Below are 27,056 nucleotides of genomic sequence, written 5' to 3'. Positions count from 1 at the left end.
AAGTAAAGTATGCTGGACTCAAGGTTACATATTTTATTATTCCATTTATATGAACTACAAGAACAGGTATAGCCTATGATTATAAAAATTATAAAATGATTGCTTAGGTGGTAACTGTTATATAACTTCTTATAGTCAGTGCTTAGATCGGTGCAACAATTGTGAAAACACATAACACATGAGATTTCTATATTTTAATGTAAGTTAAACTTTAATACATAATAATGATAGTGATATAATAAAATATTCAAAATACATTAAGTTAAGAAATAAAACAAGAGTATGTCAATAATATTTAAATATACTTAGCTTATATATTGCATAAACTGATTAAGAAATTGTGTGCAATAGCTAAAATGTAGTCATTTAAGCTACACAATTTTACATTTCATTTTTGGCTAATCTTAAATTTCCCACGTTTTTTCCCTTTCTCATTCCTCAAGCACAGAAGAAATTCACAACATACGTGGATTAAGTTCAATATAAAAGTCATGTTTATATTTTTATGACTAAATAAATATTTATTGCTGAATCAAATAGTATATTATATTTCCTTTGAAGAGTTTTTTCCCTGTTTTAAAACATTCTACACCTTTAAAAATATCCTAAATACAATAATATTATGTTTACTTAAGCTCAGATTTACCCTTAGAATTTGTAGGACAGAGACAAAAGTACAAATGAATACCCCTAGCCCATAGCCTTTCCCTTTGTCTTCCCACATCTGGATCTGTTTTCCACCCAGAAGACAAGTGTGTGGATTTTTATTAGTACTGCTGAGTCAATACCAATTCCTTTACCTATTCCCCATATTCATGTACTGGGATTTGATGTTATAGCAACATCCTGATTTCATCAAATACAGAGTTGTGTTTTTTCTGTTCTCTTTTTCCTTATTTGGGGATAATTATGAGGATAAAGATATAGAAATCTTTTCATTCTCTCATCCTAAACCCAGGTGTACTCTCATGACATTTTGTATTTCTTTGAAATGTTTATGTTTTTGCACAGCCATCTTAACTTCTTCAGTAGACTATAAACTCTGTGAAGACAGGATGTCTCATTGCTTATTCATTTCTGTTTCCCCAGAAGAATCAGATCTGGCACCTTCTTTATATCAGCAAATACTTGTTGAAATAAATTAGGTTAAATTAAGTTTTAAGTGTTTTAGGAAAAACAATATGTAAACTGAATTTATGTGTATGTCCTGTCTTTATAGAGTAGAACAATTTTATTTTATTTTGGAAAGCCATGGCATTCCATAGCCAGTGAAGAAATATATTTTGCCCTGGCCAGTGTGCCTCAGTTTGTTGAGTATTATTCCATGTGCCAAGAGGTCGCTGGTTTAAGTCTTAGGGCACATGCCTGGGTTGCTGGTTCGATCCCCAATAGGGAGGGCACAGGAGGCAGTTGATCAGTTTCTCTCTCATCCATGGTCCTCCTCTCTCTCAAAATCAGTAAAAACATGTAAAACATCTTTTAAGAACATTTTTTCAGTTCACAGTAAAATTGAGGAGAAGATACAGAGATTTTCCATATACCCTGACCCCACACATACATAGCCTTCCCCATTATCAACATCATACCCCCAAATGATACATTTATTACAGTTAATGTACCTACATCAATACATTTATTACAATTTATGAACCTACATCAACACTGCATAATCACCTAAGTCCAGAGTTAACCTTAGTGTTCACTTATATTCTACGGGTTAGGAAAATTTATGGCATATATCCATCATTACAATAGAATAGAGAATATTTTCAGTGCCCTAAAATCTTCTTTGATTCATGTTTTATTTATTTTTCCTTTAAAAATATATCTGCCAAAACCGGTTTGGCTCAGTGGATAGAGCGTCAGCCTGCGGACTGAGAGGTCCCGGGTTCGATTCCGGTCAAGGGCATGTACCTGGGTTGCGGGCACATCCTCAGTGGGGGTGTGCAGGAGGCAGCTGATCGATGTTTCTCTCTCATCGATGTTTCTAGCTCTCTATCCCTCTCCCTTCCTCTCTGTAAAATATCAATAACATATGTTTAAAAAATATCTTTAATATATTTTAATACAGGAAAACAGTAAAACAAATGAACAAAATGAAGAGACACAAGGACTTTTGTAGAAGGTGTCTATGGATATATTCAGATATTTAAATTACACAGTTTTTGTATATCAATTATACCCCCAATAAATCTGAAATACACACACACACACAAAAAAAAAACACACTTAAAATGTATTCCACTTGCCAGCATTACCTATTAGAAGTCATGTCTTTTGAAGAAGATAGTGGTAAATTCAAATTTATTTATTTCACTTACTAATAAAGTTTTAACTCACTTTTTGAAGTTCTGAGAATTAAATAAAGTAAATAACATTGTGAAAGCATCTGTAGTGCAGATGGTATCCAACAAGTGACTGTCATTACTTATTATTTTTGTGAGATAATACAGTAAACCCCTGAGAATCTTTCGCCCTGTTTAGAGTTAATTGCTCTTAGAGTGATGAATAGATTGTTGCTGATGTTTCTCTGTTGCTGTGTCCTATCATTCCTCAGTATTTTATCTTCTAAAAAAAATAGCATAATGTTCCACACTCTGGAACAAAGCTTCTTGGCTTATAATCATGCCTCCATCATTAACTGGGCTTTTGACCTTATACAAGATATATAATCTCTCTCTGCTTAAGATTCCTCATCTATAACGAGGATTGTCATAGTATTTATTTCTAGCCTGTTTTTAGGATGAAATTTGTTATGTGGCACATTTAAAACAGTGTTTAGAATAGACAAAAGCCTGCATATGAGTTAGTTTTTATAAAAGTTATGATCCCCTGTTGCTTCTACATTTTGCTTTTTAAAGCAAACTAGGCAAACATAATTTGACACTTAATTCTAAGATTGTCTCAGTTCTGCAGGTAATTCTAGGAATTTCCTGGAAGAAAAAAATGTGTAAGTTCTGCACAAGTCATCTTTGACATTTTCTACAGATTTTGGATAATAAAACATAGCAATTGTATGGTTTCTAAAAGCATGTCAATATGATTGATGATTTACAATGCAATTGTGCCAAAATACGAGAGGCAGAAATATCTGGTGTGTCCCAAACCTGTTAAATTATTGCATATGGATATTTTCTGGCCTATGCATGGAAGAAATAATAGAGTCATATTGTCCACCAGTGAAATGCCATCAGTTTTTGTTTGGAAAGAAGATAGCTATAGAAAACCTCTATGTCTAGATTTTTTATTCAATTGCTTTAGATCTATTTTTAAAAAAATACTTAAACACTGAAGGTAATATCCTCCCCACTGCTTTTGCATCTGTATTAGTTGAGTGGGGTGGGAATAGGAGAATCCTATATAATAAATAGGTAATATGCAAATTGACAAGATGGCAGTGTGCACAGTGGAGGCTGGATTCCTGTAACATAAGATGGCTCTGTCCACAGTGGAGGCTGGGTTCCTGTAACACGGGATGTCTGCGCCCACAGCAGAGGCAGGGTTCTCGTAACAAGTGATCAGCAGGGACCTGAGGCTGTGTGGTGCAAGGGTTGGGGCAGGGGACCTAAGGCTGCACCCCTCTCCCGCCCAGCGGGGCTTGATGGGGGAACTCAGGCCGCTCTCTCTGTCTGGCCAGGCTTGATGGGGGACCTCAATGCATGTCCGCTGCCCTGGCCTGGGCCAGGGGACCCCTGCCCCGGCACCAGGCCGGGGGACCTCAGGCCATGCCCCCTGCCCAGTGGGGCTTGACAGGGGACCTCAGGCCGCCCCCCCGCCCATTGGGGCTTGACAGGGGACCTCAGGCTGTGTCGTCCCCGGCGGGGCTTGACAGGGGACCTCAAGGTGCACCCCTGCCCCAGTGCTGGGCCAGGGGACTTCAGGCCGAGCCCCCACACCCCCGCCCTGGTTCCGGCCCAGGGACCTAACGCTGCACCCCACACCTGGCATGCGCCGGGGGACCTGAGGCTGTGCCCCCAGCCCAGCAGGGCTTGACGGGGGCCCTGAGGCTGCGACCCCCCCCCCCAGTGCTGGGCCGGGGGACCTGAGGCTGCACCTCCGCCCAGCAGGGCTTGACAGGGGTGGGGCCAGCCGGGTCTGGGTCTAGGTCTTGCACGATTTCGAGGTGCGTGCGGGTGAGTGGGGACTTGACTCTGGGTCCCGTGGCATGCCCCAGACTCTGACAGGAGGAAGATTTTCATATACATTTTACTAATTTTCTTTCATCTCTGACACTTCTATTATAAATGACAAATAGCAATATTAAAATATTTCCTCTAATTAATTTCCTTTTAATGTGCACGAATTTTGTGCACTAGGCCACTAGTATTATTATATTCCTGAGTGAATCATCCATAGTTGAGCAGAGAAAGAAAAAATAGAATGATACTAAATAAAGAAGTAAGACTCTCCAATATCAAGTGCAATATTATAGACATTGAATTTGGAGTCTTCCTGCCATAGGACCTAAGCTTCACTTACAGCGAACATTTACTCTCATTTATAATTAAATTCCACTATGATTTATTGTTTGACTAATATTCCTAATGAGTTTGGTGGCTAATTGCATTCCTTGTTTGTTATGCTACATTTCATAGTACTTGTAAGTACATTTCTCTACTTCTGCAAATCCTTCATATCTCTATGTCAGCAAGTACTATAATTTTTGAGGATGTAGTAGTACAAAAAGCATTCTCTCCTTCAAATATGACATGTAGTGTATTACCTGCATGTGCAGTATTGTCAGGGGTGTAGTTTTTGACCTGCAATGCATTACTTGCTTGACTGAGTTTGGGGTTGTTTATCGCTGATGACATATTTCTCACCAGGAATGTACCATTTTTCCTATTGCTGAATTGAAACAGTAAATAGTGAAATGAACTGGGGATTTTCCAGGAATCTGTGAAACAAATGAAAGCAATTATTTCAAGTTTTATGCCATTTCATCTAAAATAACCTCTATAGTGGATTGTCAATATATGTGAATAATCACACTCCTAGCATACAACAAGGGTATGTCAACAGATTAGTGTATACAGAATTTCCATCTTACTAATTATGCCTACTGCTCATAAAATGCACATGATAATGAGAAAATTATTTTTAAAACCAAGAAATATTCCTTTTGCAGATATGGAACTATTTTTTCTTGTACTAAAAAATATTTGGAGACCATATGCATATCTTTATTCCTGTGGGAAATCAATATATTTATATCTTATCAATATTTTCAATATCACTTTAAAATGTAGATAACTTTTAGTGTACCTGAATCTTAGTAATAATGTTCCTATTCTTTCTTTATTTCTGATATATAAATATTCATTTTTTTCATGATTTGTCAACTCAAGCCCACAAAATTGAATTGTTTTGAGAAACAATTTTCTCAATCCCCAACACCCTACTATCCCTTTCACCATTCTCAGTGAAACTCATACTTTGACAAATGAGAGCTGTCTGATGGTTTATGATCTGTTTTCTGTTTCTGAACATTTTAAACCATTGATAATTTGCTATGGCCATTACTTTTTGTTGTTGTTGGGTGGAAAATGTTGATTGCAAAACAATGGTGTCAAGAAAATCTCTGTTTCACAATAGCCAATTCCTTTTTTTTTCCTCACCATGATAGAGTACAGAGATTGATTCATTTACTCTTAAAGAAATATTTGTAAATAACTCACTGTGTTCCAATTACTAGTATATAATAGACATCTAAAATCTGTAGTTGACTAAAAAGCCTGATTTTAACCATCTCTTCTGATAAACATTTTGTTGTAAATCTGCGAGCACCAAGTAGTTGAACTGCCTCATTTGTATTCTTTTTCATCTTTTTTTCTTTCTTTACATATAAATAGCCAGTTGGAATTATAAAATCTTAACAAATGTTCTCTCTATACTTATAAAGTGGATATCGTTCATATAGAAGAAAGATACAGAGTACCTATTTTACTAATGTCCCTAAATTGTTACCATACATTCTCGTTTCAGCATTAGTTTAGCATTAAACAAAAAGATCTCTACAAGATCTCTTTAGTGGGACCAACTTTCTAACCATAGGTTTACAGATTTCATAATTGCAGTCCAAACTGCATTCACAGTCTACTACAGTAATTATATGTATGAGCATATAATTTTCTTCATTCATTTTGGAACTTCTTAAGGAGAACAAAAATCATTCTTCTCTTGCCTGGCTGGCTCGTGGGCTCAATCCCCAGTAGGGGGCGTGCAGGGCGCAGCCAATTGATGGCTCACTCTCATCATTGATGTTTCTATTTCTCCCTTCCTCTCTGAAATAAATTTTATAAAAATCAGTCTTTTCCTACTCAAAATGAGTTTAATTTATTTCACCAATTAAACATCTTAGTAAAATATGGAACATTTCCTTCAATGTTACCTGAAATCTATATTATGTATCTTTCTCTCCATGTAGATTCAATACCCAAGAGTTGGTTAATAAGGAAAATTTTTCTTTAAGCTCTTTACTTTATTCTATTTAAATTTTTCTTTCAAAATTCATTGGTGACCATTCTTAAAAACCCAGTGACCTGCCCTGACCAGTGTGGCTCAGTTGGTTAGAGTATCATCCCTTGCTCTGAAGGGTCTTGGGTTTGATTCCCCGTCAGAGCACATACCAAGGTTGTGGGTTTAATCCCTGGTAATGATGTGTACAGGAGGCAACTTATTGGCCTTTTTTACATTGATGTTTCTGTCTCTTCCTCTCCCTTTTTCTCTCTCTAAACTCAATAAAACATATTCTCGGCTGAGGATTAAAAAAAAAAAAAATTCAGTGACCTTTCCTTATATCCTATGTGCCTCGACTTTAATGAAATTCATTCACTGAGCAATGATGACATTTCAAGCCTGTACCAAGGTTTGATAAAAAACAAAACTGATAAAATTCTGCCCTCATGGAACTACATTCTAATGTGTGCATTTGATAATGGTAATAGTGGGGTATTTGACTCCAAGTTTGTTGTATTCTCTACTGATGTTATTTCTGTGACTCACTGTCATTTTTTAAAAAATATAAATTTTTTATTGATTTCAGAGGAAGGGAGAGGTAGAGAGAGATAGAGAGATCAATGATGAGAGAGAATCATTGATTGGCTGCCTCCTGCATGCCCCCTGCTCAGTATCGAGCCCACAACCCGGGCATGTGCCCTTGACTGGAATCGAACCCGGGATCTTTCAGTCCTCAGGCTGATGCTCTATCCACTGAGCCACACCAGCTAGGGCCTCACTGTCATTTTTAAAAATATTACCTCTCTAAAAAAGATTTTTTTCAACCATTTTTGTGGTGTTTTTAATTGAGATATAATTTCGAAATGTGAGAAAAGGATAGATCTTAGAGGTATAGTATGATGAGTTTTATAATTGCACAATTATTCATATCAAGTTATTGAACATTTTCATCAGCTAAGAAAGATCTTTTTAGTCCCTTCCCATTCAACCTCAGTACCACTCTTAAGAAATTACTGTTTTGATTTTTTTTGGAGCAGAGATAATTTTTCTGTTCTAAAAGTTTAGATAAATAATTTCATACAGTATGTACTTTCTTTGTCCAGATTTTTGTTAAATTTAATAAATCTTTATTGTTCAGATTATTACAATTGTTCCTCTTTTTTCCCCCATAGCTCACCTCCACCCTGTTCCCAACCCACCCTCTGCCCTTACCCGCCCCCACTGTCCTCATCCATAGGTGTACAATTTTTGTCCAGTCTCTTCCCGCACCCCCCACACTCCTTTCCCTCTGAGAATTGTCAGTCCACTCCCTTTCTATGCCCCTGATTCTATTATATTCACCAGTTTATTCTGTTCATCAAATTTTTAATTCACTTGATTTTTAGATTCACTTGTTGATAGATATGTATTTGTTGTTCATAATTTTTATCTTTACCTTTTTCTTCTTCTTCCTCTTCTTAAAGAATACCTTTCAGCATTTCATATAATACTGGTTTGATGGTGATGAACTCCTTTAGCTTTTTCTTATCTGTGAGGCTCTTTATCTGAATTTCAATTCTGAATGATAGCTTTGCTGGGTAGAGTAATCTTGGTTGTAGGATCTTGCTATTCATCACTTTAAATATTTCTTGCCACTCCCATCTGGCCTGCATAGTTTCTGTTGAGAAATCAGCTGAGAATTGTATGGGTGCTCCCTTGTAGGTAACTAACTGTTTTTCTCTTGCTGCTTTTAATATTCTCTCTTTGTCTTTTGCTCTTGGCATTTTAATTATGATGTATCTTGGTGTGGTCCTCTTTGGATTCCTTTTGTTTGGGGTTCTCTGTGCTTCCTGGACTTGTAAGTCTATTTCTTTCACCAGGTGGGGGAAGATTTTGGTCATTATTTCTTCAAATAGGTTTTCATATCTTGCTCTATCTCTTCTTCTGGCACCCCCATAATTCGGATGTTGGTATGCTTGAAGTTGTCCCAGAGGCTCCTTACATTATCTTCATATTTTTGGATTCTTTTTTCTTTTTTTGGTTTTCCAGTTGAGTGTTTTTTGCTTCTTTGTACTTCAAATCTTTGACTTGATTCTTGCAATCGTCCAGTCTTCTGTTAGATCTCTGTATAATATTTTTTATTTCAGTCAGTGTATGCTTAATTTCTAGTTGGCCCTTTTTCATATCCTTGAGGGTCTTGCTAAATTTATCGGCCTTTTCTATAAAATTCTTGAAAAACCTTATAACCGTGGTTTTTAACTCTATATCCAGTCATTTGCTTTCCTCCATTTCTTTCATTTGTGACCTGTTTCTTTGTCTCCACATTTTGGCTGCTTCCCTGAGTTGATAGAGTGGCTTTGTGTGCTAGGTGTCCTATAGGGCCCAGTGGCTCAGCCTTCCCAGTTACCTGAGGTGGACACTCTTGGTGCACCCCTTTGTGGGTTGTGTGCATAGTCTTGTTGTAGTTAAGCCTTGATTGTCGTTGGTATCACTGGGAGGAATTAACCTCCAGGCCAATTGGCTGTGAGGATCAGCTGTGTCTATGCTGGGAGAACTTCTGTGCTGGATACACCCTTATGAGACAGGACTTGCAAAAGCCTCTCAGGGGCGGAGTCTCAGGGCAGAGCAGATAGCATTTGTTTCCCATCAGCCCTGCCCTAAAAGGCCCCTGTGTCTCAGTGTCCCGTGGTAATCGCTGCAAGCACCTCTGAGAGAAAGCTGCCCTCAAGTTCTGCCTGCTGCCAGACAGTCCAATTTCTCCCCAAATGAGTCTGGGTCCCCAGAGTCTCACCTGGAACTGGAGTTCAGTGCAGTCAGGAGCTTTTGTCTCCCTCCCACTTGAGAAAACCAGCCGCGTACTCAGTTGCCCGCCCTCTCTGCGCACATGACTTGGTACCTCTGCCTTCTGTAGTTTCTCTGAGTCTCAGTGTGCTTTTCTCTTTCCTGACAGTCCAGTTTCACCCCATATGAGTCTGGGTCCCCAGAGTCTCACCCAGAATTGGAATTCATCACAATTGGGAGCTTTTGTCTCCCTCCCGCTTCAGAAAGTCAGTTGCGCACTCAGTTGCCAGTCCTCTTTGAGCACGTCTCCCAGTACCTCTGCCTCCTGCAGCTCCTCTGAGTCTCAGTGTGCTTTTCTCTTTCCTTCTAGTTGTAGAATTTCCACTCAGCCAGCCTTCCTGTGGTTCTGGATGATGTCCATTTTGTCTTTTAGTTGTAGTTTTGAAATTGTTGTGAGAGGCAGCAGTTTAGGTGTTTACCTATGCGGCCATCTTGGTTTCCTCTCTGTCCAGCTTTTTTATTCAGCCTGATGTTTCTGAGGTCATTTGTGTTTTGCATGTAACAGTTTTGTATTCCCTTTCATTACTGAGTAGTGTTTCATTGTGTGGATGTACCTCAATTTTGTAATCTTTTCTGCTGATTAATATTTTAAATGTTTCTTATTTGGTGTTATTATGATAGCATTTGTAAACATTCTTGTACAAATTTTTTGTGTCCATATTTTTTTTCAATTTTCTTGCATAAATACCTAAAAGAATTGCTGATTCTTAAGGTAGGGATATTTTCAACATTAGGAAAAACTGACAGTTAACTTTCCAAAGTAGTTAAACAATATACACTCCAACCATCAATGTATGATAGTCCTAGTTGTTTTATGTATTTGCAAACATTTAACACTGTCATTATTTTGTTTATTTTAACCATTCTAAATACCAGTGGTTTTAATTTACCATCACTTTGTGATCAGTGATACTAGTAATTTTCCTGCACTTATTTCCCATTGGTATCCAGGTAGGCTGCACCAGAACAGTATTAGTTAGTCTTGAGTTAGTTATCTGCCTCTACTGAGCAAGACCCTATGTAATTCCCTGTAAATATTGAGGTTTTCTAATCAGGCAGATGAGAAATAATCACATATTTTTGACTGGTAAATCTGATACATTTTACTGCATCTTGTTCATGAGCAAAAAATCTACAAATCTTTTATTTTTTTAATACTGTTTCTAACATAAGCATGTAGAGCAATACATTTCCCTCTATTCCTCTAGCTGTATTCTTCACATTTTTGATATGCAGCATCTTCACTCTCATTTATCTCAAAAATTTTCTAACTTCTCTTTTTATTTTATATATGAAGCATAGGTTCTTTGAAAGTTTGTTGCTTTATTTCAAAATATTTATATTTTCTTTTTATATCAAATTTAGTTGCATTTAGGTCAGAAAATATAATGTGGATGATTTTAATCCCATAAAATTAGGCTTGTTTATAGCAAATTACATGATGAATGTTCCATGTACTCTTAAAAAGAATGTATATTTTATTTTGTTGGGTTTATTATTCCATAAATGGATATTAGCTTTAAATGGTTAATAGTGTTGTTCAAGTTTTCAATATACTTTTGATTTTCTGTCTACTTATTCTATCAGTTCTTGGGAGGGGAACATTGGGATCATCAAATATAAATCTGTTTATTTCTCCACTTATTTCACTTATATTTTGTTTCAAGTATATTTAAAATTCTGTTATTTGTTAAATACATATGTAGGATGCCTTATTAATGAATTGACCGTTTATCATTGTGAAATATTTTTCTTTCTCTATTTTAAAATAAAGTGCCCTAAAATATACTTTCTCAGATATCAATATATCCTCTCCAGCTTTTTTAAGATTACAATTTCTGATACCTATTTGATCTTCCATGCCATAGTATCTTTAGATTCTAATCACATCTGAATAACATTTCTAGAGCAATCTTCATAAAATATCACTTTCATAAAGCCCTTACAGTCCTCATTAATATTTATTGCTTCTCCATTACTTGTAAGATACACATTTCTTAGCCTGCCATCCATAGATTTACACTGTCTGGCCCCAAGTTATCATTCAAAATGGGTATCCCACTACTTCCCTGTAAGAATCTTTTGCATCATTCTAAGTGGCCTGAAAATCACAGACCTCCAAATGCTTTGTGCATTCTTGCCTATAGTAGGTTAATAATTGGCTCTAATCTTCACCTACCCTGAATCCATAATCTTTAACATGTAATTTTGCAGTTTCTCACATCTCATTCAGTATGTGTTTGTCTACCTGTTGACTTTGGCCTTAGCCTTTATAACTTGCTTTGTCTAGGAAATGTTAAAATATGTGACATAAGCAGATGTCCCATAAAGAGAGGCTTGAAATGTGTTTTCAAAGTTGGTCTTTTTCTGTTATGTTTCCATTATCACTATGATATTTTGATTTTCCTGCTAGTCTAAGGAAGGTGCAGCTTATGGCTAAGGCCAGCTCAGCAGAGCTGAGAACAGCCATCTTCTAGTTGACCCACAAATCCTATCTAATAAAAGAGTAATATGCAAATTGACTGTACCTCTGCTACACCCATAACCACGCCCACAAGCCAATCAGGAGCGAGTATTCAAATTAACCCAACCAAGATGGCTGCAGCCATAGAGTAAGCAGGAGGCTTGGGTTTCCCCGGCAATTGAGGAAGCCAAGCTGTTACCTTCCCTAGCCTGCCCTGGCCTGCACTCAAGGCCACAAAGTTTAAATTGTAGAAGATAAATAAATCCCAGATACCAGGGCCTCCACTTGGGTCACCGGGGGGCATGGCTGGCCTGCAAACCACCGCAGGTCCCTCACCCAGGCCACCCCATTCCCCAAGGGAACCCCCACCCTGATCCAGGACACCCTTCAGGGCAAACCAGCTGGACCCACCTGTGCATAAGATCTCTATCCTATCTAATCCTATCTAATAAAAGACTAATATGCAAATTGACTGTCACTCCAATACACAAGATGGCTGCCTTCATGTGATCAAAGATGGCTGCCCCCATGTGGACACAAGATGGCCACCACAAGATGGCCATCAGTGGAGGGCAGTTGGGAGGGACCAGGCTTGCAAGGGAGGGCAGTTGTGGGTGATCAGGCCAGCAGGGGAGGGCAGTTGGGGGCGATCAAGCCTGCAGGGAAAGGCAGTTTGGAGGGACCAGGCCTGCAGGAGAGGGCAGTTGGGGGTGACCAGGCCTGCAGGAAAGGGCAGTTGGGAGGGATCCAGGCCTGCAGAGGAGGGCAGTTGGGGGTGACCAGGCCTCTAGGAGAGGGCAGTTTTGGGGGACCAGGCTTGCAGGGGAGGGCAGTTAAGGGTGATCAGGCCTGCAGGGGTGGGCAGTTAGGGGCAATCAGGCTTGCAGGGGAGCAGTTAGGCATCAATCAGGCTGGCAAGGTAGAGGTTAGGGGGTGATCAGGCTGACAGGCAGAAGCAGTTAGGGGCAATCAGGAAGGCAGGCAGTCGAGCAGTTGGGAGCCAGCAGTCCTGGATTGTGAGCCAGCAGATTGGATAGGGTACAGGCTGGGCTGAGGGACACACCCCTGTGCATGAGTTTCATGCACTGGGCCTCTAGTGTATTAATGTGAATAAGTGATTGCTCTTTTAGGGCACTGGGTTTTGAGGTGCTTTGTTACACACCATTATTATGACAACAGTTGACTTTTTTATAAATTTACTTTTGTTCAGTCTTCTTTTCATCCCTCATCAATTATTTAGAGATCTCTTAAATATATACCCATTTTACAATGCTCAAACTAGCTCATAAAGAATTTCTCAAATAGGTCCAAGATAGTGGTGATGTAGGAGGATGTTGGACTTCCTTCTTCCCATGAGTAAAATAAAAAATACATGTATATAAATACCAATATTCCTGTGAGGAAAGTGAACACTGAATGAACAACAAATAAGAAAAAGAGGCTAAGTAGGGAAGGCTTGGACTCCAAGGAAGCCCTGGGAGCTGTGGTAACCCTCTGGGGCTGGAAGAGCCAGTGATCACTATTGTTTACCTTTCCCTCCAATTTGATAGGGTGGGCAGAAGCTCTATTTGTGAGTTTTGGCCCACCTGCAAAATCATCAGTGTATTCACAGCTACATTGTCAGGAGCTTTTGCTTCCAAACAAAGGGATCAAATAGGAACAACAGGGCATCACTGCACCCCCCTGGACTCCCTACCAAGAGCTAATTCAGCCCAGAAGACTAGTACCTCATGTGCCATAAATGCCTGCTGGTTTCCAACTGCCCAACCAAAACTACCCAGCACATAGAGCCTGCATAGAGGTTGCCTCTACATGAGACCACTTTCTGTAAAATAACAAACAAACAAACAAAGAGAAACACTGTATAGAGAAGACTGGAGAGCCACAGGAGCTCTCCAGGGATTGTGGAAATTCTATGGGGTTGGAAAGATTAGTGATTGTGATTGTTTATAACCCATAGCATGGGCAGGACTCTACTCAGGAACTCTGGCCTACCTGCAAGATCATTGCAGTGTGTTCCTGGACACATCACTAGAGACCATTTCATTTCAAATGGAGCAAGCAGGATCAACAGGGCATTACTACATGCACTTTACCTCACCACCCAGATCTGCTCAGGCTCAGTAGACCAGTGCCCCAGATGCCTTAGGAATGCCTGTCAGAATGGCTACCATCAATAAACCCAAAAACAACAAGTGCTGGTGAGTATTTGAGAAAAGGAAACCTCCCATTTAGTAGAATTGTAAATTAGTGCATCTATTATGGAAAACAGTATGGAGATTCTTCAAAAAAATTAAAAATTGAGCTGCCATCTAATCCAATAGTTTCATTTCTGGATATTTATCCAAAGAAAGCAAAAACTCAGGAGACCTAAGATGGCTGCACTCTAACAAGAGACTGAGGGCCCTGACTCCTGTCCAGACTGGATTTACAGTTAAAAGAGTACATACTCAACTTGAAAAATCAAGAGAAGTAGAGCTGAATGGACATATTTTGTCTAAGGAGCACTGAAGAAACAACATAGAGATTTGTAAGTGGGGAGAGTCTTGGGAAGGAGTTTCCCCTGGAGCTGGTGCTCCACTGAGAGGCCCAAGGGATGGTGGCTACTAAATTCTCTCCCCTTGAGGGTGTGGCCTGCCATCCAAAAGCAGGGCTCTCAATCCCTGAACAGCAGAGACAAGAAGGATAGCTCCAGCAGTGTCAGGCAGAGGGATCCATGGGAACTGTCTGCTTGGAAGGCTGGGTCCCTACCTTCTGAGTGAAAGAAAACACCTAATATTGGCACCCCCATCGGGAGAGATTCACCCCAGGCTCTGACTATGGGAAAGGCTGCTCAGCAGTGTGTCACTCCAGAATAGAAAGGGGTCTGTGGGCTGTATCAAACAGTGACCTAAATGGACCCTCCAGTTTCCTGAAAGGCATTGTTCAGAGACCCAGAAAGCATCTAAACTATGTGGCATGTGGACAGGGAAGAGGACTTATCCAACTGCCAGAGAGAAATTGGAGCTGGTGGCAGGGCAGATCAGGAATTTTTGAACCTCACTGAGGACAGTTGAGAATGCCAGTGGAGCTGGGAAATTTGGCCCCAGGGTTACTGAGATAATATGTGTAGAGAGACTGGAGAACCAGGGGAGGGGACTTTGTAATCCCTCCTGCTTGGACCTGAGATGTAAAGACACCAGGAAAGGAGTCTACCTCTCTTGCAGACTGGGAGCATCTTCCTCAACAGGAAAGGGGCTGGATCAGAAGCCCAAATACCCCTGCTGGGCACAGTTCAGTGCAGGAAGGCAGAAGAGCTCAGAGGAGGACATTCCAAAGATAAGACCCTCATGGAATGTTGAATGGGACCAAGAGGAAATGCTTAGCCTCCCTCCTGGGATCTGGGAAGGCAACTTGTTCACTGGAGATTTTTTTGACCAATTCCACTGAGCCCAGGGCAGCTAAACTGCCCATACAGAAAAGGTAGCAAGCTGAATCCAGCCTGAACCTGCATCTGGCCATTTTAGGGGGAAGTAGAGTTGGAGGATATGGTAGAGACTGAGGAGTTAACTCTGAAGCAGAGATTAAATTCCCCCTCAGTGAGTGCCTGATGGCAAAATATCTAAGGGGCCCACTAGCACTCGTTACAATAGCCTATCTCTGCCCTAAAGACTCTCTTCAAAAGACACTGGAGAAAGAACAGGCAATCACAAGGAGGAGACAGAGTAGTTGATGTGGAGGCAGTCTGCAGAGAGCCTCAGACCAGCCAGCTACAAAAGGCACCGAGAGCCAAACATGGACAGCTCCTGACACTGCTGACACAAAAGTACTTCCAAGGAAGCCTGAAATCAGCATACAAAACAGTAAGCCTCAGACATCATAAGCTGCCCAGACAAACTTCTCTTGGCTGGCTTTAAAAAAATTTGTTTTGTTTTGCTTTGCTTGTTCTTTTGTTGTTTTTGTTCTTTTTTTCAATATTTTCTTTAGTTTTCCTGCTTTACTGCATTGATATCTTATATAATAAGAGGGTAATATGCAAATTGACCCTAATGGTGGAATGACCAGAATGACCACTCGACCAGTCCCTATGAGGTGCACTCACCATCTCTCAGTCCTTTCCCCTGTCCAGAAGGCTCTGATTGCCCAATGGTGAATGGGGAACCAGGGGTGAGTGGTGGGGGATACAGGTGGCATCAGGCCAAGGCCCCTGCCCTGCTAGTAGCCCCACAAACAGAGGGCGACCCATGGAGGGAGGCAGGGGCAGTGAGCGGGTGGAAACGGCCAACCCTTGGTCCCTCCCCTCAGCTGGCAGGCTCTGATCACCGGATGGTGCCAGGGGGCGGGGCCGGCTGCTGGCAGCCAGGGAAGATGACCCTGATCACAGGCCAAGCCTCGGGACCATACCCGCAAACGAATTTCATGCACCGGGCCTCTAGTAATTATAATAGTTAAGTTTTTGCTTTTCCCTCGTTTCTTTCATATCTCTTATCAGCTTCCTACCTTTACTTACTCTTACTTTCTTTACCCTTTTTCTTTTCCATTCTTTTGCTTTACTGTTCTCCCTCTTCTTGTTACCTTTGCATAACATTTCTTTCCTCTTTCTTTCTTTCTTTCTTTCTTTCTTTCTTTCTTTCTTTCTTTCTTCCTTCCTTCCTTCCTTCCTTTCTTTTCTTGTCTTTTTTTACTGTTTTCCCTTTCCTACTCTCTACTCTTATTTTTTGCTCTCCCTTCTTTTCAGAATCTTCTTTTCTTCCCCTTTTATCTTCCAGTAGCCTATTTATTTTTTTATTTTTCTACTATTAGCAATATAATCTTTTTTTGCCTTAGTATTTGTGTTCTCTCTTCTCTTTCCTAATTCTCTTTTCTCTTAGGTTGTTTTCATTGTTGTTGTCAGGGTATTGTGCATGTGCCTATTTGATTCCTGTTTATTTGGTTTTGTTTTGTTTTGCCCTATTAGCACCTGTACAGCAGCTCACATGACATAATAGTGGCTGAGCCCCATGTGTAGCCAGCCTGATAAGAGAGTCCTCCCAAAAATCAGATAATAATCAAGACCCAATCATAAGAGGAGAGCCCAAATAACCGACAAAGGGATATGTTTAGAGCAGCCGTGGGCAAACTACGGCCCGTGGGCCGGATCCGGCCCATTCGGCTGTTCTATCTGGCCCGCGGAGCCGAAAGAGCAGAGGGTTCTCTTGCTCTCCCCTCCGCTCCTTTACTTTGAATTTATATTAGTTCACACAAACACTCCACCCATGCTTTTGTTCTGGCCCTCTGGTCCAGTTTAAGAACCCATTGTGGCCCTTGAGTCAAAAAGTTTGCCCACCCCTGGTCTAGAGCATAAATCTCAACAGTACAAGGAATCCACACCATGGATACCACAGGATATTTATGACAAAAGCCCAGTCCATAAGACTGGGTGTCATAGCAAGTATATCTAATGCATAGATAAAAACCCAAAGAGACATACAAAATGGGGAGACAAATAAACAACCTCCACATTAAAGAAAAGGAGGAATCACCAGAAAAAGGCCTAGATGAAATGGGGGTAAGCTAGCTTTCAGACATAGAGTTCAGAGTATGGTTATAAGATGTTCAATGAACTTAGTGAGAACTACAAGACTTTAAATGGGGAGTTCCAGGAAGTTATTGGGAACTACATGGAACTTAGTGAAAACTACATCAGCATGAAAAAAGATATGGATATTATGGCAGAAATAAAGAATACTATATCTGAAATCAATAATACCCTGGAAATAATTAAAAGCAGGCGTCTTGAAGCAGAGGATTAGATATGTGACTTATAAGATAAGGTAGAAAAAAAAAAAAAACTCAACCAGACTAGCAAAAATGAAAAAAAAAACACACAAAAAAAAAACTTAAAAGCATGAGAACACTTTAAGGGAACTTTGGGACAACTTGAGATAGAATAACAATTGCATCATTGGGCTACCAGAGGAAGAAGAAAGTGAGCAAGGGATAGAGAACTTGTTGGAAGAAATAATGACAGAAAATTTCCCTCAGCTGGTGAAGGAAAAAGCCATGCAAGTTCAGGAATCTCAGAAGGTACAAGCCAAGAAGAACCCAAAGAGACCCACTCCAAGACACAATTAAAAAAGCAAATAGTAAGGATAAAGAGAGAATCTTAAGGGCTGCATGAGAGAGACAGTCGGTGACCTACAGGGGAGCTCCCATAGGGCTGTCAGCTGAATTTTCAACAGAATTACTATGGCCAGAATGGAATGGCATACAATATTCAAGGTAATGAAAAGAAAGGATCGGAAACCAATACTATTCTACCCAGCAAGGCTAGCATTCAAAATAGATCATGAAGTAAAGAGCTTTTTAGAAAAAAAAAAAAAAAGGCTAAAGGAATTTATTACCACTAAAGCAGCATTGCAAAAAATGTTAAAGGGACTGATGTAATAACAATGATATATATATATATATATATATATATATCTCCTATCTAATAAGAGTAATATGCAAATTAACTGTCACTCTGCAACAAAAATAGTGGAACCCATAGACACAAGATAGCGGCGCCCAGTCCTCTCAGGCCTGCCTGAGTACCCCAGTCCCAGGGAGGGCTGCCGATGAGAGCCGGCAGTGTGAAGCTTGGGCCGTCGGCCTGGGAGGCGCCTGCGCCCTCCCCCCCCCCCCCCCCCCCCGGCACGAACTGCTCCCAGCCCCAGCCTGGGCCATCAGCCTGAGAGGTGTCGGCAACCCCCCAATGTGATCCACTCCCAGTGGCGGTCCAGGCTCTGGGACTGGGAGGCACCTGCGCCACGCTCCCCCACCCCGAGCAATCAGCTCCCAGCTGCAGCCAGGGGGTGTAGGCCTGGGAGGCAGCCACGCCCCCCAGAGCGATCCCCTCCCAGCGGCAGCCTGGGGTGTCAGCCTCCAAAGGGCCTGCACCCCCATGGAGTGATCCCCCCCACACACACACCTATAGCCTTGGAACTTCCCTTGATCCCAGCCCAGTGATTGGAGATGGGGGGTATCTGGGCATTGCTGCCCAGCAAACCTCTCCCATTGGGTAGAAATTTCTGACCAGTTTAGGGAGGTAAATGGGTTTTGTTTAAAATCTTTAGAAACCGCAAAGGTCATGTCTGAGGTAGGGTTTCAAATCGGAAGTAACTTAGAACTAATTTCTGAAGGCAAACGGGGACACTGCAGTTACATTACTGGGGAGTACCCCATGGTCCGGAGGTTGGCTCTGCAAGGCGGTGGCGGGTGCTCCCCACCCTGGTTCCTCAGCACCTTGGGCAGGGCTTGAGCCCACCCAGGAAGGCCTTTTCCCCTACAGTTTTCACCAAGGCAGGGAGGTTTTGTAGACATGAATAAGAAGTGCCCACGCACAAGTCCTGAAGATGCCGGGGCCAGCAGAAATGACAAACGGGGAAAAGAGCAAAACCAGAAACACCACCGATCCCAACATAGATCATCTTTTCTTCAGATGACAGTGTGTTTCCCTCTTCTTTGTCTTCTGGAAGCAAGACAGATTCAAGTACTGATGATTCTACCAACAGAAAAGTTAAGAGAAAGAGAGGACAGAAAAGGAATAAAAGGAGAAAAGAATAAACATCAAGAAAAAGAAAGAGAAGGAAGAAAGGAAGAAACAACCACATGATATCGCCTTTCCAAGGTCTCATGAAATTCCTGTTTAAGGAGTTTATTTTATGACACTTTTAGTTTGGGTTTACATTTTTAATGGTTTGTCAAGACCACGGCAGTTACACTGTCCAATATGTTAAAGAAAAAACCCTATCTAATAAAGAGGGAATATATAGGGGAGGGCATTTGGGGGTGACCGGGCTGTCAGGGGAGGGCAGTTGCAGACTATCAGGCCAGCAGGGGAGCAGTTAGGCATCGATCAGGCTAGCAGGGGAGTGATTAGGGGGTGATCAGGCTGGCAGGCGAGCAGTTGGGAGCCAGCAGTCCCAGATTGTGAAAGGGATGTCCGACTGCCTGTTTAGGCCCAATCCTGGATGTATATAAGATATATAACAGGCCATCGGACATCCCCTGAGGGGTCCCAGATTGGAGTGGGGGCAGGTTGGGCTGAGGGACACCCCCCAAGTGCATGAATTTCATGCACCGGGCCTCTAGTGTGTGTGTGTGTGTGTATATATATATATGTATATATATATATATATATATATATATATATATATATATGTATATATATATATATATACATATATATATATATATATATATATATATGAGAGAGAATGAGAGAGAGACAGAGAGAGAGAGAGACAGAGAGAGAGAGACAGAGAGAGAGACAGAGAGAGAAACATAGGCATAAAGAAAAAAATGGCAATAAATAATTACCTATCAATAATAACCTTAAATGTAAGTGGATTAACTGCTCCAATCAAAAGACATAGGGTATATGAATGGATAGGAAAACATGACCCACATATATGCTGTCTATAAGTAACACAACTCAAAAAAAAAAAAAGATACAGGATAAAAGAGATCACAATATGGGACATCAAGTTATACTACAAAGACATCGTAATCCAAACATCCTGGACTGGCACAAGAATAGGCCTATAGATCAATGAAACAGAACAGAGAGCCCAGAAATTGGCCCAAGCTATTATGCTTAGTTAATATATGACAATGGAGGCAAGAGTATACAATGGAGTAAAGATGGTCCCTTTGATAAATGGGGTTGGGAAAACTGGACAGGTACATGCAAAAAAATAGAAAAAAAAATAGACCGTGAACTTACAACATAAACAAGAATAAACTCAAAATGGATAAAAGTCTTAAATGTAAGTCATGAAACCATAAAAATCCTATATGAAAATGTAGGCAGCAAAATATCAGACATATCACATAGCAGAATTTTCACAGATACATCAAGAGAAACAAAGGGGAAAAATAAAGAAATGGAACTACATAAAAATAAAAAGTTTCTGCACAGCAAAAGAAACCAGCATCACAATATAAAGAGAACACACTGTATGGAAAAACATACTTACCAATGATACATCTGATAAGAGGTTAATTTTCAAAATATATAAAATATTCATACACCTCAACAAAAGGGAGACAAAAAAATCCAATTAAAAAATGGTCCCAACTGCAGTAGCTCAGTGATTGAGCATCAACCTATGAACCAGGAGGTCACAGTTCAATTCCTGGTCACGGCACATGCCCAGATTGCAGGAGGCAGATGATCAATGATTCTCTGTCATCACTGATGTTTCTCTCCCTCTCCCTTTCTCTCTGAAAGCAAAAAAATGTATTTTTTAAAAAATAGGCAGAGAATCTGAATAGACACTTCTCTAAAGAATACCTACACATAGCAAAGAGACATGAAAAAATGTTCAACATCACTAATTATCAGATTGATGAAAATTAAAATGACAATGAGGTACCACCTCACACCTGCCAGAATAGCTACCATCAATACATCTACAAAGAACAAGTGCTGGTGAGGATGTGGAAAAAAGGGAACCCTAATACACTGCTGGTGGGGCTTCAGACTGTGCAGCCTCTGTGGAAAACAGTATGGAGTTTCCTTAAACATTTAGAAATGGAACTGCCATTTGACCCAATAATCCCACTCCTAGGAATGTATCCTAAGAAACCCAAAACACCAATCAGAAAGGATATATGCACCCTTATGTTCATAGCAGCACAATTTACAATAGCTAAAATCTAGAAACAGCTCAAGTGCCCATCAGTAGATGAGTGGATAAAATGCTGTGGAACAAGTACACAATGGAATAGTATGTAGCAGTAAAAAAATAAAGTTCTCTTACCCTTTGAGACAGCATGGATAGATCTGGAGAGTATTATGCTAAGTGAAATAAGCCAGGCAGAGAAAGACAAATATTACATGATCATAATTACATGTGGAATCTAATGAACAAAATAAACTGCAAAACTAAATAGATCCAGAGACACTGAAGCATGAAACAGACTGACATATTTCAGAGTGATTGAGTGTGTGACAAGAGATTAACCAAAGAATTTATATGCATATACTGGTATGTATAAACCATGGGCAGACAATAGTGTGGTGAAGGCCTGGGGAGGGGTTGGGAGTGGGTGGAGAGAGTCAATGGGAGAAAAAAAAGGGACATATGTAATACTTTCAGCAATAAATATAAAAATTTAAATGAAAACCAGCTACTCAAAAAAAACACCACCCTCTATTTCCAAAACATATATGTACTGCAATATTTATTGCAGCATTAAGTGTTCAATACATGTAAGCAATGAATATAAGAATGCATATGTCTTTTCAAATTAGAGCATATACTGATATATATACTGAGTGGCTAGATTATTATGACCTCTGAATGCATAATAATCTGGCCACTCAGTGTATATCCTATATAATAAAAGGCTAATATGCAAATTGTCCCCTCAACCAGGAGTTTGATCAGCAGGTAGGCTGGCCAACTGCCCATGTTCCTTACCCCTGGCCAGGCTGGCTGGACCCCACCAATGCACGAATTCATGCACTGAATGCACTGGGCCCGGTGCACAAAATTCATGAACGGGGGTGTGTGTCCCTCAGCCCAGCCTGCATTCTCTTCAATCTGGGACACCTCGAGGGATGTCTAACTGCCCATTTAGGCCCAATCCTGCTAGTATCAGGCCAAAACAGGCAGTTGGACATCCCTCTCACAATCCAGGACTGCTGGCTCCCAACTGCTCGCCTGCCTGCCTTACTGATTGCCCCTAACCACTTCCCTGCCAGCCTGATTGATGCCTAACTGCTCCTCTGCCAGCCTGGTCACCCCTAACTGCCCTCCCCTGCAGGCCTTGTCATCCCTAACTGCCTTTCCCTGCAGGCCTGGTCCCCCCCAACTGCTTTCCCCTCCAAGCCTGGGTCCCCCTTAACTGCCCTTCCCTGTATGCCTGTTTGCCCCCAACTTCCCTCCCTTGTAGGCCTGGTCCCTCCCAACTGCCCTCCCCTGCTGGCCATCTTGTGGCAGCCATCTTGTGTCCACATACGGGCAGCCAACTTTGACCACATGGGGGCAGCCATCTTGTGTGTTGGAGTGATGGTCAATTTGCATATTACTCTTTTATTAGATAGGACAGAGGTCTGGTGCACGAGTGGGGGCCAGCTGGTTTGCTCTGAAGGGTGTCCCTGATCAGGGTGGGGGTTCCCTTGGGGTGTGGGGTGGGTGGCCTGGGCGAGGGGTCTGTGGTGGTTTGTAGGCTGGCCACGCCCCCTGGTGACCCAAGCGGAGGCCCTGGTATCTGGTATTTATTTATCTTCTACAATTGAAACTTTGTAGCCTTGAGCGGAGCCAAGACTCCTGCTTGCTCTGTGGCCGCAGCTATTTTTGTTGGGATTTATTTATCTTCTATAATTGAAACTTTGTAGCCTTGAGCAGAGGCCTTGGCTGTCGAGTATATGCGGAAAGCTTGGCTTCCTCCATCACTGGGGAAACCCAAGCCTCCTGTTCACTCCGTGGGTGCAGCCATTTTGGTTGGGATTTATTTATCTTCTAAAATTGAAACTTTGTAGCCTTGAGTGGAGGCCTGGGCTGGCCAGAGTGTGTGGAAAGTTTGGCTTCCTCCATTGCCGGAGCAACTCAAGCTTCCTGCTCTCTCCAGCTTTCGTGGCTGCAGCCATTTTTGTTGGGATTTATTTATCTTCTATAATTGAGACTTTGTAGCCTTGAGTGAAGGCCTGGGCTGGCCAGGGTGTGCAGAGAGCTTGGCTTCCTACATCACCGGGGGCAACCCAAGCATCCTGCTCGCTCTGTGGCCGCAGCCATCTTGGTTGGGTTAATTTGCATACTCGCTCCTGATTGGCTGGTGGGCATAGCTTGTGAGTGTAGTGGAGTGATGGTTAATTTGCATATTACTCTTTTATTAGATAGGATAAATACACACACACACACACACATATACACACTGAGTGGCCAGATTATTATACGTTCAGAGATCATAATAATCTGGCCACTCCGTGTATATACTAGAGGCTCTGTGCATGGAATTTGTGCACTGGTAGGGGGCATGGCCTGAGGTGATTTGCCAACTGTGGCAGCACTGCTCATCCTGGTCAGCTGAGTGGCTGTAGACCCTCCCTCTGAGCGGCTGCTCCCTGGTCCAGCATCTTCTGTGGAACCAGAGCACTCACCTCTTCAAGGGACCCGGTTGGGGCTGGGAACAGAGATAATAGCATTGAGAGGCAATGAAGTAGGCCTCAGTCCTTCAGTAGCCATGAATCTGCCTCCCAGCCTCTGGGGTCAGCTCTGCGAGCCTGGCTACAGTGCTGCATGGCCTGCAGGTGTCTGGAGGAGGCAGCAGGGAGTGAGGTTAAGGAGCCTGGGGTGAGGAGGCAAGATTGCAGCCTGGGTTCCTTCCTGTCAGCCCAGGATTCGCAGCAGGAGCAGCCACTCATCCTGGTCAGCTGAGCGGCGCTCATACTGATCACCAGGGGGAAGCTCCTGCGTTGAGCATCAATTTCCCCATTTCCCCTTGGAGGTCAGTGCACATCATAGCGACTGGTCAACAAGTTGTTCTGGTCATTCCACCATTCGGTTGCTGTGATTTTATTATATAGGATATAATATACACACACACAGAAATAAAAAACACAATAAATTCCTGTCATTTTTGACACCTGGATGAACCTAAATAATATTACACTAAGTGAAATGTCAGAGAAAGGCAAATACCATATGATGTCACATATGTGGAATCTAATAAGACAAAGTAAAGAAAGAAAATGAAACAGAAAAAGATATATAGATAAGAGAACAAGCTAAGTTGATGGTTGTCAAAAGGGAAAGGGTGGATAAATAGGAGTAAAAAAGAAAAAAAATGCAGCAGGAAACAAGAGGAGAGATATGGGTTTGACTGACTCAGAAAAAATATATTATCCTTTGTTATCCTTTAGCACTTTCTATCTATATCGTACTTTGGTAAATATAATTTACCAGACATAACTTATTTTATGACGCCTATTCCAAATTAACTTGCAGCATTCTTTTATTCTCTAGCTTTATTGAGGTATAATTGACAAATAAGAATTGTACATATTTAAGGTATGCAACTTGAAATTTTGATATGCTAGTATGTATGTAAAATGCAATGATCAGGGCAATCAAGCGAATTAACATATCTGTCATAGCACATAGTTACTATTGTTTCTGTCTTCTTTTTTTGCTATGTGTAGTAAGAACACTTGAGATTGACCCTCTTAGAAGATTTCAAATATACAGTGTATTATTGTTTTCTATAGTCACCATGCTATTCATTGGCTCTCTAACACTTATCTTGCACACCTAAAACTTTGTATTCTTTTCAAACACTTCCCCTTTTTTCACACCCCATTGTTCCTGGCAAACACTATTCTTACTCTCTATTTTTTATAAGTTTGATGATTTTAGATTCACCTATAAGTGATATAATGCAGTACATGTATTTCTGTGTCTGACTTATTTCACTTACTCTAACACTTCCACGTACATCCATGTTATTTTAAATGTTAGGAATGCCTTCATTTTTAAAGTTGAATAATATTCCATTGTGTGTGTGATTGCTGGAGCATGTTTCTAGTTTTCATTTTTTAAGGACCTTCCACACTGTTTGCCATAGTGGATGAACCAATTTACTTCCACACCAACAGTGAACAAGGCTTCCCTTTTCTATACATCCTCATCAATACTTTTTTTTCTTTTATTATAGTCATTCTTATAGGTGTGAGCTGATATCTCATTGTAGTTTTGATATGCATTTCACTGACAATTAGTGTTTAGCACCTTTTCCTATACGTGTTATCCTTTTGTCTTCATTTTTGAGAAATATCTTTTCATGTTTTTTGTCCAAACATATTAACATATATTCCTCAAAACACAAAAGAAACTCATACAACTCAATATTAGCAGCATTTTTAAAGCTAAGGACTTTTTTTATATTTCATGTGGTTGTATAAATAGTAAGTTTTTTACAGCCATCTAAGATTCTGATAAAGCACTTTTCCCAAATATTTTCCTACTTCCTTGACTAGAGTGTTAGTCCAGGCTCCCAATCGCTCCTTCTTAGATTAGCACAATATCATGTAAATACTACTTTGATTAGCATGATCTTCCACTTTCTAGGGTTAACCTACCTCTTTAACGTTATTTTGTGTTTGATCCTAAAACTAACTGAAGTGTGTACCACACAAATTGTTCATCTTTTTTCCCATTAAGTTTATTTCCTCAGAGGGCCAATAACCCCTATAATTTTATACAATATAGTACTGACTCTAAAACAACTGATATTTTATCATTATAGATTCATTGAAAAACTGAACTACAATTCTATCTATATTAGAATATTATATCTGGAATAGAATTAAAGCTCATCTAAGGAAACTTCTTAATGATTTACCAAGGTCACATTATAAGTTAGTGACAGAAGTAAGATTAAGCCCAAGCCTTTTTTAAAATTCTTTATTGTTTAAAGTATTACATGAGTCTCCTTTTTCCCCCCATTGACCTCTCCTCTGCCACTCCCTCCCACAAATACAATGTATGAGGGGAGATGTGGTGGGGGGGTGGTCTCAGGGGGTAAGGGATCAACCAAAGGACCTGTAAACCCAAGCTTTTCAATGCGTAATCCAGTGTTCTCTTCATTACATCATGATATTTCTTCAAAATGTTTTGAAATTTAATCAATCATGGTGATAATTGGTATGACTCCTAACTACTGGATTAAGACTTTAATATTCTCGCTCTGACTGGTTTGGCTCAGTGGATAGAGCATCGGCCTGCGGACTGAAGGGTCCCAGGTTCGATTCCGGTCAAGGGCATGTACCTTGGTTGCGGTCACATCCCCAGTAGGGGGTGTGCAGGAGGCAGCTGATCGATGTTTCTCTCTCATCGATGTTTCTAACTCTCTATCCCTCTCCCTTCCTCTCTGTAAAAAATCAATAAAAATATATTTAAAAAAAAAAGACTTTAATATTCTCTGATTATTACATTTATGTTAACTTCGTTTCTTGACAAGAGGACTCTAAAAATCAATGCTGGGATCATGCCTTAAATTTCCTTTATTTATAAATTCTTCACCATGCCTTGAAAAGTTCTGTGTAAGTAGGTGAAATAAATATTTTATTTATAAGATGAAATTGTAAACACACCAGACACTTTTTCTAGAGCTCATATTTGAATAATAGTATAATATAGTGAATGGATAAAACCTTTTTGTTTTATATTTTAACCAAGGAGTCAAAATGACAGGAAGAAAAGATCAGCATGTGATTAGGTTCATCTGATTTTTTGTAGCTTTACAAGGTTGGCATTCCACAACATTATATGCTTCCTCCACCTAAGTGACCTTTAAAGTTTATTGA

Source organism: Plecotus auritus (assembly GCF_963455305.1).
Source record: "Plecotus auritus genome assembly, chromosome: X".
In the NCBI taxonomy this organism is placed as follows: domain Eukaryota; kingdom Metazoa; phylum Chordata; class Mammalia; order Chiroptera; family Vespertilionidae; genus Plecotus; species Plecotus auritus.
The sequence above is the reverse complement of the archived record's forward strand: the minus strand, read 5'-3'. Positions refer to the sequence as shown.